A 17,139-nucleotide genomic window follows, 5' to 3' on the forward strand; every position below is an offset into this window, starting at 1 on the left:
ATACAGTGGTACCTCTGGTTACATACTTAATTCGTTCCGGAGGTCCATTCTTAACCTGAAACTGTTCTTAACTTGAAGCACCACTTTAGCTAATGGGGCCTTCCGCTGATGCCGCCGCACGATTTCTGCTCTCATCCTGAAGCAAAGTTCTTAAACCGAGGTACTATTTCTGAGTTAGCAGAGTCTGTAACCTGAAGCGTATGTAACCCGAGGTACCACTGTACTCTATTTTATCACAATTTTAATTCTTTGTTTCTTCTTTCTTTTCTTTCCCATTACTCTCTCACTGATTGAATACACACACATCCCTCCACTGTCAGAGGCAATATGCCTCTGAATATCAGTTTCTGGGAATCACAAGTAGCTAAAGTGCTATTTGACATAGGTGCTGCTTGTAGGCTTCCCATGGGCAACTGGTTGGCCAAGAACAAGATGATCTTGGAGTAGAAAGATCCTTGGTCTGACCTCCTTATGTTCCCCTAATGTCAATGCAAATAGCCTTTCAGCATTAAATCTGTAAATACAGTACAGTGGAAACTCGGGTTGCAGACATAATCCATGATGGAGGCACGTCCGCAACCCGCAGCATTCGTAACCTGAAGCGCCACGTCTGCGCACGTGCGTGACGCGATTTGACACTTCTGCGCATGCGTGAGCAGCAAAACACGGAAGTAATCCTTTCCGGTACTTCCAGGTTTCCCGCGGTCCATAACCTGAAAACGCGTAACCCGAAGCGTCTGTAACCCGAGGTACCACTGTATGTTGTCAACATTGTACTAAACACCCAAAACAGTACTAAAACAACTTAGTTTGAATGATTCACACTGAAAATTTGAGTTAGCTTTATCTACATTTTTGTAAACCACGCTTCTCATTGCATGTTGCGTTGTACAGATTGTGACAGCAAGATCCTTTTAACTGGGGAGGCCAGTGTTTGAACAGCTAGTGATTATGCACACTAGTACAGCGGGACACAAAACTATTACACAGCATTAAAGTGGGCAAAGAGAAAAGGAAAAGAGCTGGAAACAATTAATCTACATGACATCTTCCCCAGCTCTGTTGGTGGGACTCTCTGTGACTGACATATAGAAAATTAGTCTGCATTAGCTGTTTTGCATTTGGTTTGCACCTGAATGTGCTGTTGATAACTGTTAATAGTCCATACCATGCTGTGTCCTTTCTACTGTATCAAAACTTTCTCTATAAAAGTTACCCCCTATCAGATACCTTCATACAATGTCTCTCATGCATGTTTGGGCCTACATCTTAGAGCAGGAGTCCCCCACAAGGTGCCCAAGAAATGTGTGTGTGTGTGTGTGTGTGTGTGTGTGTGTGTGTGTGTATCACCAGATATAATTCTGTGAAATGGGTATTTTATGGTGCCCACAAGAGTTTATTAGAAGTACTCAAGGCCCAAAAGGTTGGGGATCCCTGTTCTTTCCTTCCTAAATTTGTCATTATCCAACCATTCTTTCTCCACTTTTTCTTTTCTTTTTTTTTAACTCTACATGGACAAGTCAGCCCAAACAACATTTCCTACCAGAAGACACCTAACTCCTTATAGTGGGGTAAACTAGAGTTCCCCAGGATTCTTTGGGGCAAGTCATATGCCTAAAATGAGCTTAAAATGTATGCTGTAGGATGGAATGTCAGGAACCAATGTTCACATATAGTATATACATATGGGGAAATATTTCATGCTTGTTTGCTTGTTTGTTTAAATCATAGCTTTATGGCGCTGAAGTGGTTCATACCTGCCCAACTTAGTAATTAATTGAACCACAGCCCTGAAGGACAGGAAATCTTGTGAACGTGCTGTCTGTATCTGACATCAGATGTAGAAGGACGCCTACTTCTCAGATGGACTTGGCATGTTTCTACTGCTGCACATGAATGATATTTCAGGCTGTACTGGGCGGCAAAAGACAAAGTAGTTTATTTTTTCCCAGGGTTCTTCTCTTTTCTCTGATCAGTGAAAATGGGTAGAACAGTAAAAAAATTACTTAGCAGAGGTATAGGCCATAGGCAGCATCTGTTGAGTCGGTAGAGCATGAGACTCTTAATCTCAGGGTCGTGGATTTGAGCCTCACATTGGGTGAAATATTCCTCCATTGCAGAGTGGGACTAGATGATGCTTCCAATTCTACAATTCTATGCCTATGTCTATGCTTTGAATGCAGAGGGTCCCAGGTTCACTCCCCAGCATCTTCAGGTGAGCATGAGAGAAAACTCTGTCAAATCCTGGAGAGCCAACTTCCAGTCAGTGCAGGCAGTACTGAGCTAGATTAACCAATGGTCTGTCACCATATGAGGCAGCTTTATATGTTCCTATGATGGTTCCCATGGAATAAAAGAGAAAAGGTGGCCTGTGAATCTCTGGGTATTTTTAAGACTGCACCTCACATGGGAAAGTATAGGCAGAACGTTGATGCTCTTTTAAAAATATATATACAGGACTACATTTTCTTTATAATTACTGCCAGAATCAGCGTATAAAGAAGTCTGAAGTGTAGAAAAGCCACCAGAAGCTCATTTTTATTTTAGGGAAACCAGTGTGAATTTTGCATTAGGCGTTTTAAAAAAGAGTTGAAAACAACCCTACACGCACAAGCTTTTGTTTTATAAGTTGAAGCATTCATTCGAAGCTAGGTGGGGACCTTTTAAAAACACTACAAGGAGCCGGATATACACGGCTTGAGCCATTAAAATGTTATTAAAGGCAGCAGGGTCCAATTTAGTTCTCAACAAAATGCCTGACACAGCTGGGCAGTGGCGGTTCAGTGGAGTCAAGCAAAAAAGGTAGGGAAAAGTGATCCCTTATTACTGCACTGTGTGCTGATTCAGGTGTTACTCGTAGGTGTGACAGGTTGATTAATCTTACAAAAATTGGACTTTTGTCACCTTATGCTGACAGATCAACGATTAGAATATGTTTTTGTGTATGGATAATCACATAGATTGCTAAGATCAATTAAACCTCATCACCGCAGCATTTAAGAGTTTGTCTTTTTTTTAATGTGCAGCACAATCCTGTGCATATTTGTTCGAGAATTTTTTTAACCAACAAGCAGTTGATCCTTTTTATTTATTTTAAAATTTAATTTAAAAGCAAGTCACGCTCTGTCCAATGGGACTTACTATCCAGTGTGTATGTTTACAATTGTAGGCCTAATGCCCCTTTTCTTCCTATTTCTATGGTGGGTCTGCACCAATGTCTAGCGTTGCATTTTGTCCCAATAGAATCATAGAAACATACGTATTGGAAGGGACCCTGTGGATCATCTAGTCCAACGCCCTGTAATGCAGGAATATGCACCCACATGGGGATCAAACCCGTGACCTTGGCATTGTCAGCACTATGCTCTAACCAGCTGAGCTAACCGGCAAATCAATTACCTAAGCATTCCAGCCCTGGTCAAATTTCCTTATATGTGCATTTTCCTTATATGTGCAGGCCACCTCTTGGCCAAGAGCTATTTTTTTGAGATGTTAGTTCTTTGGAAAATAAAACCATACATCTAATGTTAGCACAGAAATAAAGGGTTGTATCTGATTATTCCTATGGAGGAAAGTCAAGTGTTGAGAACAATGTTGTGATAGCCATGAGCATCAACAGGATTATCCTAAGGGAGAGCAAACAATGCCCCCTCTTCCTGTACTCAAGGGACACAGTGACATTTTTCTGAGACACAAGTCAGATTCATAGGGGAAATGTGGGAACACAGTTTCTTGGTTAGAAGGAGAGAAAGCTTCCTCACCTTGAGGCCATGTTCATGTTTGGAGAAACAGGGGCTGAGGAGATTTGAAAAGCAGGCCTAATTTGTAAGTAGGTGCTCTCCCCTCCCAGTTACTAAATAATGAGCAGTAATGAACTTTATCTCTTCATCTTATAAAGGTGTGGTGATCTCTAACTTTTCACCCATCCATCGCTTACAAGAACTGTTGTGTGTGAAGACTAGTCCTGAGTCTATCTGATCCTAGATGTACAAGGCAGGTGTTGTTTGGATAGCGATAAACCTGAATTAGAAACTTAGGGCTTATCCACACTTACCTTTCCTCCAAACCACATCCTGCATTTCCACGCACTCTGATTTTCACTCTAGAGCTTTCCCTGCGAAAACCTGCTCTTTACTTCTTGAATTGGAGCAAATGGCAATCTGCGGAGAACCTGAATTCCTGAATTGCCATTCGCTGCGGTTTTAACAGGGGATTTTTAGTGGGGGACGGGACAGGACTCTAGGGTTAAAAGAAAGAGTGCTGAGACACAAAGCTTTACAGTGTGGACCTGTGCCTGGGATAACTGAGGGAATGTACAAGTTGGGTACTTCTTGGAACATATTCTGTAGCAGCAGAGGCAAGGAATATCTATGCTACTGGAGAAAGTTCTAACTACACCTCATTTAGCCAATCCCCAAGCCTCTTCTTGCCTGCCTTTCACAGAGGCTGATACTGGGAATTTCTGTTCTTCACTGGGAATGAAGAGGCCTTTGTGGTAACATGTAGGCTGCCTCACCCCTCACTCCTCACTAATACCTTATTCAGGTCAACCAGGGATGGGGAATTTGTGGCCCTCCAGATGCTGTTAAGACTACAACTCCCATAATCTCTGACCATTTGCCATAATGGCAGTGGCTGATGGGAACTCAAGTCCAACAACATCTGAAGAATCATAGGTTTCCCACCCCTGATCTAAAAGAATACTCCTGGCAAAATCTTTTTCTGCACAAAATTAGTATCCTAATTATTTCAGTAATGCAAATAGATTCAAGCCAAATATAAATCAATAGATAAGGTCTTAAACACAGTAATGTATCTCCTTGGCAGCACATTCCTCCAGGCTCTGATAAAGTGAAAAGGTAGTACATTATGAAGCATAACGAATGCACCCAGCTTTGGTTGTTGATAGCAAGGGAAAAGAAACTGGGCCCAAGTAGAAAGCTACATTGCTCACAGGATTTCTGAAATCCTGAATAAATTAGATGCAAGAATTACAGTAGACCCAAACAGCCTAACATTGTATAGCCTGCCAACAATTGCACAGGAGATCACCTAAGGTCTAACTGGCCCTGGCAGGTTTGCTGGAGTTATACTTTCACACGGATAAACTGTTCCTGAACAACTTCTACAAGCTTTCATTTACCATCATGCCTTATGCCAACTAACATATGTGAAACCACTAAAATTTCAAAAGAATGCTCTGTGGTCTCTGTCGTGATGTCTTTTAAGGAACCAGGGTAGAAAGCAGGAGAGGTGAGAAGTAATCTGGAGGCCCAACCTCCTCTCCAAGAGGCCCAGTTGTTACGACTGGTTGAAGACAGGAAGAGAAAGGCAAGGGAACATCTTCATCAGGCCTCTATTTTGTTTGTTTAATTAGTTGTATACTGCAATTTCATTTTTAAAATATCAAAGTGGTTTACAATAATTATACATGCACACACACTAAAAGCCACATAAAATTAAAAACCTAGGATCTGTGGCAAGGAGCCGCTGTGTCCTTGTCCCGTTCATCAACTTAAGAATTCACAAGAGAACTACCCAAAAGCACATGAGCACTGTCTGCTCCATCACTCAATTCCTCTTATGTGGGGAGCTTGACCATGGAGAAATAATATTGCAATTTGTAGAATTAGCTGGGAACATTTACCAGTCTTGCCCTGCTAGCTGTTCTGTTTTATTGGGAACAGAAGCAATTTAAAATCATGAGGGCCTTGCACCAAAAGATATTCTAGCATCCCTTACCTCCAACATGCCATACACTTTAGAGAAACAGGGTCAAATACATTATCCCTGCTCCCAACTTGTATATGTTCATGTTAGTGTCAGCAAGGGCCTATACAAATTGAACTGTACATATAGCGCACATGTGCCTGGAAAAGCAGGATGCCTGGTTGCATGGATTACATCTCAAGCTTTTAATAAAGATTTTCAGTTATTTCTTGGAACACATGAGTTTGCTTAATGGTACAGAGGCTGCATATGCACTTTACATTTCAAGTACATTCCCACCCCCACAGAATCCTGGAAACTGTAGTCCACCCCTCACAGAGCTACAGTGACAACCCTTAACAAACTACAGTCCCAGAGCAGGGTGTCCCTTAAATGTATGATACGTACCTGGTCTAAACAGAAAGCTCAGCTAAGAGCTGTGAAGTTAACTTGGGGAAGACCGAAGGAGCAGACAGGTGGGTGGGAGGAGTTAGAGGGATAGAAGGGAGAGTATTGAATGGATTTGCCCTGTTTTAAAACTCAGCAACGTGTTTAAACAATGTTCTTATGTTCCCCTATACTTTGTTGTTCATCAGCCAATCCATTCTCCCCACTTCACTAATTTAACACCACATGAAACATGAATGTCAAAGGAGAAGTGGGAATACTGGGCATGTACATTATCAGTGCTTGCCTAACTCACAGGTGGTGTGTTCAGTTTTTATCAAGTAGGTATAGTACATACAGATAATCCACATCATAAATATTCCGTCATCCAAATCCTATGTTATTTATGATGATAAAATTTGCACAAATCACTTTCCGCCCATTCATCCTATGGCCATGAAATCAAGGTAATCTTGAGTAAATAACACTCTCCTCATGTAATTGAGCATGCCATTCAGTTTTTTTAGAAGTTACTAGAGACATTGCACCCTAATCCTGAATACATTAACTAAGAACCTTGACTGCCTCGGATTCATTAACACTGGAGGAGTTTGTGTCAAATTGTTACTCCCAAATAAGCGAGTACTGTACTGTAATGGCATTGTAGCCACAGGCACCCAGACATACATACAAATCCATATTCCTCGTATATCCATTTAAATTCCGAACTTTGGAAGATTTCAAACTGCATCAGTGATCAAAATTAAGCATCTGGACCCAAATACACCATTGCAAGCTAAGTTTGCTTCAGTCCTTTAAAGCCAGTTTTCGGTTTGTTGGTTTGTTTTTTAAATAAAACTTGTATGTAAAGTTTCAGCACCCGCACAACACACCTTCCCTCGAGCCCTGCTAACCGAGCACACGAAGACTTGCTTTCCAGTGAGCGCCCTCGGGCTTTCAGTTTTTATCCATCTCCGCTGTAGATGCAGCAGCAGCACAAGCACACTATTGCAACAGAACTTTTAAAAAGCTCTACGCGTTTGGGTGCAAAAGCACCCGGCTGATGCAGCTTGATCGCCACACTCAAACCACGACTCATGCCACCGTGAGCCCACTTCGCCTTTTAAACGGCTGCAACACACTTCCAGAGAATAGGAGAAAAGCAAAAAAAAAAAAAAAGTTAGAGGTGGGCAAACACCACAGTCCTCTCTTACCTGTCTGTGGAGAAGGCAGGAAAAAACCCAGGCACCTGCAAGTTCCTCACAGCAATACGGAACGGATCCCGAATTATTTCCTCCCCAGCAGCATATCAATAAAAGTTACTGTTTCAGCCTCTCCTCTCCCCCGCAAGCCCTAAACCACCAGCTAAGCTTTCGTGCCCTGTGACTAATATTTACCCTTCCTAAGCCTGGGCGAAGTGCAGTCGGTATCTGGAGCTTTTTAAATGGATTCTGAGTACGGAGTGCACCTCGCTGTTTCCAGCAGCCAGCCTCCTTCGCCAATCAGCGGCCTCGGAGCCGACCTCTCCTCCCTCTTTCGCTCCCAGTCCTGCCTCCCTCGCCTCGCTCCAGTGTAGGCGGCGGCAGGACTGGGAACGGAGTGTGAAAACACGAAACGAGCACGCTTCTCAATTTTGTTGTCCTCCCTCTGCCATCTTAAGACTTGCAGCCTTCTTTCCTTCAGGAATCATAGACCCAGTTCCCGTAATTTGTTGGCATAGTAACCACCCCTAGGTTGTTTTGGTTCCCCTCCCCTTCTTCTTTTTGTATGAACAGCATGGGAAGGAAGAACGCCTCGGCCTGTAGCAGTCTGTAGCTACATGCAAAACATAATGAAATAAAAGGCACAATTCTGAGAACTGCAGGAGGCTAGGCCATGCCAACCCTCCCAATTCTTTTCTGTGGGGACAAGGGATCCTGAGGTGTCTTCACATTCTTCTCCGCCCCAGCATAATGAGGGGGCAGAGGAGATAGACAGAGAGAACCCCACATCCCTATCCGGGAATGGGAAAGGCCATTACTTCCCCAAATTCCAGAATCATGCCAAATATTTTATTTTAATTAATTTTGCCTTTCTTTACAGGCACACCTTCCTACTTCAGAATACCAATCCCAATTGTATTGTTTATAGGCCACCACAACCCAAAACTCGGAAGTTGGCAGAACATCCAGTACAATTACAACAACGTCAATATTCCCCTTACCAATTTTTATTTTTCTCATGAAGGGAAGGGTAGGTTCTAAGAAATAATAATAATCCTCCCCACAGGGAAACTTTGGGCTCTCAAATTTCAGCGGTACCCTGTGCGACACTAAAATTCAGCCCCCCCCCCACCTCTCGCTCTCTGTTTTACATCATTGTTGTGGTACGTCATGTGGCGCCGGCACCCAGTGCGGCTGAACTGGTCATGCCAGCCCAAAATCACTTCTCCCCACTCTCTACAAGTGTTGTATTTTAAAGTAAGAAATATTGGGACATATCCAGTGGTGGCTTTGTCTTACTGCAAAGTGCTTCCACTCAAGCACTTTTTGCTCATGCTGCCTGCCTACGGAAGCCCATTGCACCATATCCTATATTGTTTCAGTGGGTCTCCCTGTCCTCAGGAAGAGCTTTTCATGGAGCGGGGTTCAGCAGGTAAGAAGTATCAGTGAAAATTGGGTGCCTACATGGTGCAAGTAGAAGTGCTTTCTGTGAAGGCAAAGCCACCTTTGAACACAGCCCACTAAGTATCAACTTTAGAAACAGACTACAAAAGAAAACAGAATAAGCACCAGCAGATAAAACCAAGTTCATCAGCCAAATTCATCTGCTTCGGAGAAGATTACATAACTCTTAAAATGTCATGCTGAAATAAGTTTTAATCATGAAAATCAAGTTTGTGCGAAAGTATAATGAAATTTGGAACCCATTTATACAAAATACAGCAGGTCAACATTTGTAATTGTTAACTGTTAACAATTGTTATTGTGATGGAATATACCCTTTTTCCTTTTTCTTCACTTTAAGGCACTTTGTGTTGTATTTAAATTTAAAAGAGAAAGTCAAATTTGTTTCCTGTGCTTTTCCAAAATAACATACTTAGCTTCAGTTAAGTATGATCACTTGCTGCTTAACACCCTTTAGCCACCATTATACTCACAGTCAAGATGAAAAGTGGGTTTATCCTTTTCCCCCACACAGGTTCCTCCTGAGGGTGGCTTGATTTATTCCCCATAGCGTGATATTTTTTCCTAATCCACGCTGGCGAATGTAAGTATGAAAGCGGATATGTGTGCATGTGTGCGGCTGTTCTTCTCAACTAGTTAAGGTGAAGATCAGAATGTGATCTTATACATATTTTTTTAGCTGGTTAGGAAGACTGTGTCCCTAACCTCTTTACATTCATCCTCAGAATTTAGTCATCTTTGGCCCAAGTGCAATATAATTTGCAAATCTAAATAGGGTAATCTCCTGCACCTATTGTGGGGTGGTGCCCACAATTTTTTATGATGACGCTGGATGCTAAAAACAGTCAATTCAGTTTTGGAATAGTGCCACATGAGCTCAGTCATTCAGGGTAATATTCTTAAACCCTATTTTGTTTAAGACATTTCTGCCAATCTCCACAAATGACTTCAAGCATGTAACAAACCATTGAGTCCTTGTGGATGCAGAGAGGATAAGTCTCAAAAATGGACAGCACAAAAAATATGTGCCATGTTTTCTTATGTATAATGGGACCTTTTTTTCCTTGGGCAAAAAAAGCAAGCAGATTAGTTTCTTTTCAATGGCAGGATGTCTGGTGGGTACAACAGCATTTTCAGCAACAACAACAACAGAGTACATTTTCCTGGATTAAAATGGGCAGCATACTCTTATGCCCATTATAGACCTGTTCTCACCTTCCCTCCAGGTGTTGACTCAACATGAGGGAGGGGGAAAGGGGTGGTGTTTGCTAACCTGCATATTCTCATATCCAGAACTTTTTCTCAGCTGGAACTCACCAGAACTCAGTTCCGGCACATCTCAGGTGGGCACCATTGCCGTTATAAGGGAACAACATAGGCATTCATGGTGAATTCCGGCACCTCTTTTTCTAGAAAAACAGCACTGCTCATATTTCTTTTGCTGGGACCCATCTTTCCTGCTGCCTTCCCTCGACTTACACTTATTTTTTAATATAGTTAACTTTGGTTACTGCAGCTTTTGCCAACCTTGGCCTCCCCATTTTGGCAAAGGCTGCCTTATAAGGCGATTGGGCACACCACTAAGTGTACTGTTGGCACAACCCCATCCTCCAGCCATCTTAAGTGACCAAGAGGCATCTATTCATAGAAACTAGCATATGCAAATGTGTGCCATAGGAACTTTATGGTACCTAGCAACACCCCTGCTTCTGGGATTTTCCAGTTACTTGGACTGGGGCTGGGCTGAACGTGAAGAATCCTAGCATAATCATATGGGATGATGTTTCAGCCCATATATGGGCAGACTGTAGCCTCCACGCTGCACAGGATTTTCCTGGCATGTATTGAGGCACCTTATGGGCATAGAATCCACTTATATTACAATGTGCAGTCACCTATAAAGATGATTCAAATAAGAAGAGTATTATTTTTTGCGTGACATACATCCGGCGCTTGTGCGGCACACCCTCAGGAAACACTGGGGTACAGGTAGGGTGCCATCAGAGGCATAAAGCACAAATGATGCAAATCTCTGCAGTTCATTCTGGATACTCATTTGTGCTGCTAAGCATCTCAGCTAGTCAGAACATTCTGTCCACCCTGCAATAACCATTTCCTTTTTCTCTCTCATTAAGCCTTCCTCTCACCAAATGTAAGTATTTGAAGAAAAGTTGCCAGCTCCTGTTTGACACATCCATCTGTCATGCAGATATGTGAGCACTTCCAAGGAATGAAGGGCTAAAATTATACTGCTGCTAGATCACTTTCAGATTCGGATTAAAGCCATTTGCCTTTGTAAAAGGTGTCAAGTGTGTTTGATGATGCGAATGGGTGTAATTACATGCTGGTGGTCACTGCAGGTAGAAGCAGTTGTTGAAAGGTGGTGTAGTTGGTCGAAGTCTGAGCTGTGAGTCTGGAATCCCTCTTTATTATGTGGGCATTAGACAGTGGTAGGAAAGCCACTATCTCTCAGACCCTATCTACCCCTTCCATCCGCAATATGGGGATAATATAGGCCTACCTTGCAGAGTTGTAACAATAATTTTTAAGATAATGTATGTGAAGCTCTTTAAATATTTCAAGTGGTATGCTAGTATCATTATAACAACTTCATAATCTTCCTTTAGTCCACCATTTATTAGATAGGGATGATCTAAGCAGTTAAACAGTTTTGAGTTCCACTGAGGTCAAGGAAAAAGACTAGGAACTAGTGTAAGGTAAAGGTAAAGGTACCCCTGACCATTAGGTCCAGACGCGGACGACTCTGGGGTTGTGGCGCTCATCTCGCTCTATAGGCCAAGGGAGCCAGCGTTTGTCCGCAGACAGCTTCCGGGTCATGTGGACAGCATGACTAAGCCGCTTCTGGCAAACCAGAGCAGTGCACGGAAATGCCGTTTACCTTCTTCCCAGAGCCAGGTACCTACTTATCTACTTGCACTTGACGCGCTTTCAAACTGCTAGGTGGGCAGGAGCTGGGACCGAACAACGGGAGCTCACCCCATCACGGGGATTCAAACCACCGACCTTCTGATCGGCAAGCCCTATGCTCTGTGGTTTAGACCACAGCACCACCCGCATCCCCAGGAACTGGTGTAGCTAGTGGCTAAAAGATCATCTTATGAATCAGGAGCTGCTTCTTTGCAACTCAGCCTGTTCCATGAATTTATTTCAGGCAGTCATTGCGCAGGTGCAAATTACAGTGCATACGCAGATTAGAACTTCAGTGAATTGGAGTTTGGTGTAGGGAAACAAATTAGGTTTCGAGTGAATATATCCCCACCCTCTCCCTGGTTTGTACAGCAATGCAAGAATGTGAGTTGAAATGCAGCAGGTGAGAGAGGGCAACCGCACTGCGTTTTGAGCCGCTAAAGTGTACATAGTCCAAGTGAGACAACAAATGCAACTCCCCTGACTCGTATTTTATAAGATACTACTAGGTCTGCTTAACATACCATTCCTAGTGAAAAATACATACCGGGAATGCGCTCAATGTTAGTTTTGCTTATCTAGAGCAGGTTTCAACGAAAATATTGTACTTGTGGATGTTTACTTTCTTCTTATGAGCACCTTTGGGCATAGCCAAGGGGGGCAGGGAGGGGCAGCTGCCTCTCCATCAATAAACATCAATAAAAATAGATAGCTAACTGAGGTTCTGCCTCCATCCTAACAAAAGGCCTGCCCCCCCAAAAAAAATCCTGGCTTCACTCATGTGAGCACCAAATAATAAAATATCAGTAAGAATCTACTGACTAGTTGTGGAAACCTTTCATGAAATCTGGTGAGGAAAGATGTTTGTACATATATCTATATGTTCTAAAATTTACAGCTTGCAGGACTGAATCAAACTCCTTTTTAAATAGAAAAACTTTATCTTATAAACATATTGCAATAAGTTAGAATACATTCAGTATTTAAATGTAAGATTTAACATATCTTGAGTACTTGCAGGACCGAATCAATTCTTATAAAATCCCAAGAGGCCAAAAATATTGCAAGCGCCATCCTTCCATGTTGTTCTTATTGAATGTTGGGGATTGCTTTGGGGGCCTTTGGGCCAAAAACCATAGTAAATACAAACAACATTCACACTGCAACCATGTCAAACTTTCCCCACTTTCACATTTTGCCTAGTTAAAAGAAGGACGGTACAAAAGTGAACTGCAAAAGCAGCACATGACTATAGGCTGTATGGTTCTGTGCCACTGCCAATTAAAAAACATGCTTGAGGGGCTGCTAAACTCAGGTCAGGGGAGCTGATGACACTCAGGCAATTAAGTTATTACTTTCTGATTACAATGTCCTTACTGTGTTTAGATTCACTACCAGGCTCAAACACTTTTATGGAGGTTCAAATGACTGATGGCCAGAATGATGGTCTGTCCTACGATTTCTTGTTATTTTACATTACGTTTTGTGCCAAGTTGTTAATGTTTCTTGAAAGTTTAAACCTTTTCGGTTGACTAACTAAACCAAGATTGAAAATTGTATATGTCGTGAGTAAAACACTTTTATGTGCTTAATCTTAGCACTGAAATTAATGGGGCTTTGGTTTAATAAAACCCCTAAACATTTTTTAAATACACTAGCTAGTGCTTATAAGCATCTGCCCAAAGAAGCATGTCCAAATAGGAAAGGTAGACCTAAATGGACAGTCTTATTTGCATTGTCATGAATTCAAGCAAGCAACCTATTTGGTCAAAGCTCACAGAACATGGCTGAGGGTGTTTCTTAGGCTCTTTTGTATTAAGGAACAAAACAAGTAGATTTCCTGGCTACTCCTAGCTCTTTTATTTAATGGTTATATTAGCATAGTGGATTAATTCTCATATGATTTCTATACTTTTTCAACAAGTGTGTCAGAACTATAATTAACATTTTATCAGGTCAAAGCAAATATAAATCCCACATCACTAATAGCCAAAGAGAAAAACCAAGGAGAAAAGAATGATGTATGGACAGCCAGACCAAGACAATACTAGCACTGAGTATGAAAAAAGAGTGGGGATATATGAATGCAATTAAAAGAAATGGCTGCAATCCAGATCCCCATATGCTTCCATGCTGGCTTTCCCAAATGGTGCTCTGGGAGCCCCCAGGGCTCTTCCCCATTGTGTTGCCAGCAAAGAGGAAGTCTGTCTTGCAGGCATGGGGATGCTTATTTGGATTGTGGCCAATGCCTTTAATATCTGAACAATGGTTTCATCAATCCAAACTGTACATTTAGAACCGGATTAATCAAAAACATTTTACCATGTAGTTTGAAGTGGATGGGATTTAAACATATGCTAAGTGCTTGGTGAATCACAGATATAGAAATTAATGGGAATATTTATCAGATACAAACCCACATAAAGTCTTGGGAATGTATGAATTCTGCATCATAAATCTTCTAAATAATGTTGCCTTATAGATCCTGCAGGCTGCGTAAAGTCCAAATATGTGTCCCTCTACAATGGGCTGGGGAACCCCAGCCAGATGGGTGGGGTATAAATTATTATTATTATTATTATTATTATTATTATTATTAACACCTCCCAATACGTAGGTAATTGGTCCACTGGTATCCCAACTAGTCCCAGATAAGGAAGTCACACATCAGATAGTTAACTACTCTTTATTGGCAAGAGAAACACAGCAGCTTCCACAGTGCTTCAGATAAACAAAGTGCTTCTAACCTCTAGGCATCCATCCACAGGTCTGGGCCCTATGGAGCAGTTGCAGTGGCAGAGGGTCCCTCACCTCCTCTGGCTTTTATATCATCCTCTGATGTGTTGCGTACCCACAACTTTAGACTTCAAGCCCCTCCTGGTTCTAGGAGACAATGGGGCAGTAGAAGGTGGGAAATCTACTGACCTGTCCCTCGCTTGAACCAACTCTCCTTCTTCCACCACATCTTCCACTTTGGACTGCCCTGACTCTCCTATCTGCACTGGCTCCTGCATCAAACCCCATAAATTACTGGATCCTTCTCCTGGGTCACTGTCTAGGTCCCTTGCCTCCACCACACACATGTCAAAGCCCTGCCAGTCTCTGACAGCTGGCATTCAAAGCCCAATCCTACATTTATGAGGGCTCTCAGCATGAGGCTCCCTCCATGCCAGGAAGCCCCTCACTTATCCTTCCACTCCTGCATCTTATAAAAGTCTGCTATTGGCACATGGGTGGGTAGGTGAGACCTCACACACACAGCAGGGAGAGAGGCAGGAAGAGACACCAATGTCCCCCATGTGGAATCCACAGAGGAAATGGAAGCAGTCTTGTGGCTGGAGGAGTGGGCAGCAGTGAGGTGGTATTGTGCCCAAGGCAACTGTTCTACCTTTTAATCTACAAATACAGTACAAAATACAGCAATAAAACTGAGAAGATTAAACTATTCAACTAGGTAAAAGAATCCTGTAATTGAAAGTGTCTGGGCAAATTTTTAAAGAGTTTTAACCTGGCAACAGAAATAATACAATATCGGTGCCAGGCATATCTCTGATAGGAGGGCATTTCACGTTTAAATGTTAAAAAGAATGGAACACTGCAGGAACCTGCAGCTCAAATCACATGTGTCTGAGTAGAGACCCTCCAATTTCTGCTTCTGGAAAGCAGGTAGCCTCACTTCAGCAGAGGCTTGATGTATGTGCATTCCGTTTTAGTTTGTGATTTATTTAACTTAATGTGTTAACACTCCCTTTTCCATGGCACAAATCCAATGAAGAAGGCAATTGCCTACAAAAGTTTGCACACCTCAAGAACAAACAAGCTCCCTTTAAAGTGTGTTGTCCCCCCACTGTGGTTCACTTCCTCCTATTATGGCTTAACACCAGCTCTTCTGGATCATATCTCATTAAAGAGTTAACTGCTATAAGGGCACAACTTTGCACCACTCAGCAACCAACTGTGAAATGGCTTCAGGCCACAGTTCTGCAAATGAGAACATATTCTGATGATGTAATGCTTGTAACTTGATAACCTGCTGCCAGGAAGGTTTGCTCCTAGCATTTTCTGGGCAACAAAGGGAGCCAAACCTGTTCCTCCCTGACTTCTTTGTGCAGCTTTAAGTAAGGTTGGTTGCATCAGTATTTGAAGAAAAACAGTTATTTGCCCCAGGAATCTTAAATTTCTTAAGTACAAGCACAATCATTCTTATTTTATTTTATTTTATTTTATGCGTGTGCCACCAACAAAACAACACTGTCATTATTATACCTGGCAGTAATTAAGTGCCAACAGAGAATAATGCAGCAGAGGATAAAAAGAGTTCACACAAAATGTGAAAATGAAAATGCCAACATTACAGATGTTCAACTCTTTCATCTCACACTTTCCACTTTCATGGGGGGAGCTGTCCTCATCCTAAGTTTCTTATTCCTGTCAATAAGTTTAGCGCTGAAATATATAATTTTAATGACCTTTTGCAGTCATTCCAGTCTTAGGTATTTAGGGGTGGTTGTATTTTCATTTTAAGGAAAGTATTGTGACTTAAATGGCACAATCCATCATGCTCTCTTCTATTAATTGCAACTTCTATTAATTTTAATGATGCTTGCGCAGAACATTGCAATGGACTGTGCCCTTCATAAATAACAATTTTAATTGCTACTTCTGCTGTTTTACTTTTCTAATGTTTTACACATTTACTTGTTTCCACTGTATTATTTTACGCCAACCTGAGAGTTTCTACTGAAGGGTAGCATGGGAACGTCCTGAATAAATAAACAACACAGGATAAATGAGTTAATTACACTTTACATTGTTCTTGAAAGTAGCAAATGGGCCTTCATACCTAATTTAGCACCATTCTGTAAAATCACTGAACACTCTAAACTTTCTAAAGTCAACATGAGAATGCTGATCTTGTTCACGTTTACTTGGATGTTCTACCATGTTTAATAGGGCTTAAAGGTAAAGGGACCCCTGAACATTACGTCCAGTCGTGGCCAACTCTGGGGTTGTGACGCTCATCTTGCTTTATTGGCTGAGGGAGCCGGCGTACAGCTTCCGGGTCATGTGGCCAGCATGACTAAGCCGCTTCTGCCGAACCAGAGCAGCGCACGGAAACGCCGTTTACCTTCCCGCCGTAGCGGTACCTATTTATCTACTTGCACTTTGACGTGCTGTCAAACTGCTAGGTGGGCAGGAGCTGGGACCGAGCAACGGGAGCTCACCCCATCGCGGGGATTCGAACCGCTGACCTTCTGATTGGCAAGTCCTAGGCTCTGCAGTTTAACCCACTGCGCCACCCGCGTCCCTTAATAGGGCTTACTTCTAAGTAAATGTGTGTAAAATCGCCATCTGAGTTAAATATGTAGTAGCTGAGGTATTCAGAAAACGTCTGCCTTCCATAGCACTTGCCAATGCAGGCAAGCAGCATAGGAAGTTCTCTGCTGAA

At 42.3% G+C, this 17,139-nt stretch overlaps 1 protein-coding gene across 10 annotated transcripts in view; it reads right to left on the reverse strand.

The window, feature by feature from the left end:
* SPATA13 (spermatogenesis associated 13) overlaps positions 1-17,139 on the reverse strand; it is a 162,415-nt gene that overhangs the window by 77,034 nt on the left and 68,242 nt on the right. Inside the window, exon 1 of one of the 10 annotated variants that reach the window (XM_053385875.1) lies at positions 7,311-7,730. The exons of 6 other annotated variants lie outside the window; for them this stretch is intronic. The gene's annotated coding sequence lies outside the window, so the exon portion shown is untranslated. Of the gene's footprint in view, positions 1-7,310; positions 7,731-17,139 lie in introns of those variants that run through there. 3 more of the 10 variants (XM_053385880.1, XM_053385885.1, XM_053385884.1) reach the window with 3 other exon arrangements.

The sequence above is a fragment of the Podarcis raffonei genome, chromosome 4 (assembly GCF_027172205.1).
Source record: "Podarcis raffonei isolate rPodRaf1 chromosome 4, rPodRaf1.pri, whole genome shotgun sequence".
Taxonomy (NCBI): Eukaryota; Metazoa; Chordata; class Lepidosauria; order Squamata; family Lacertidae; genus Podarcis; species Podarcis raffonei.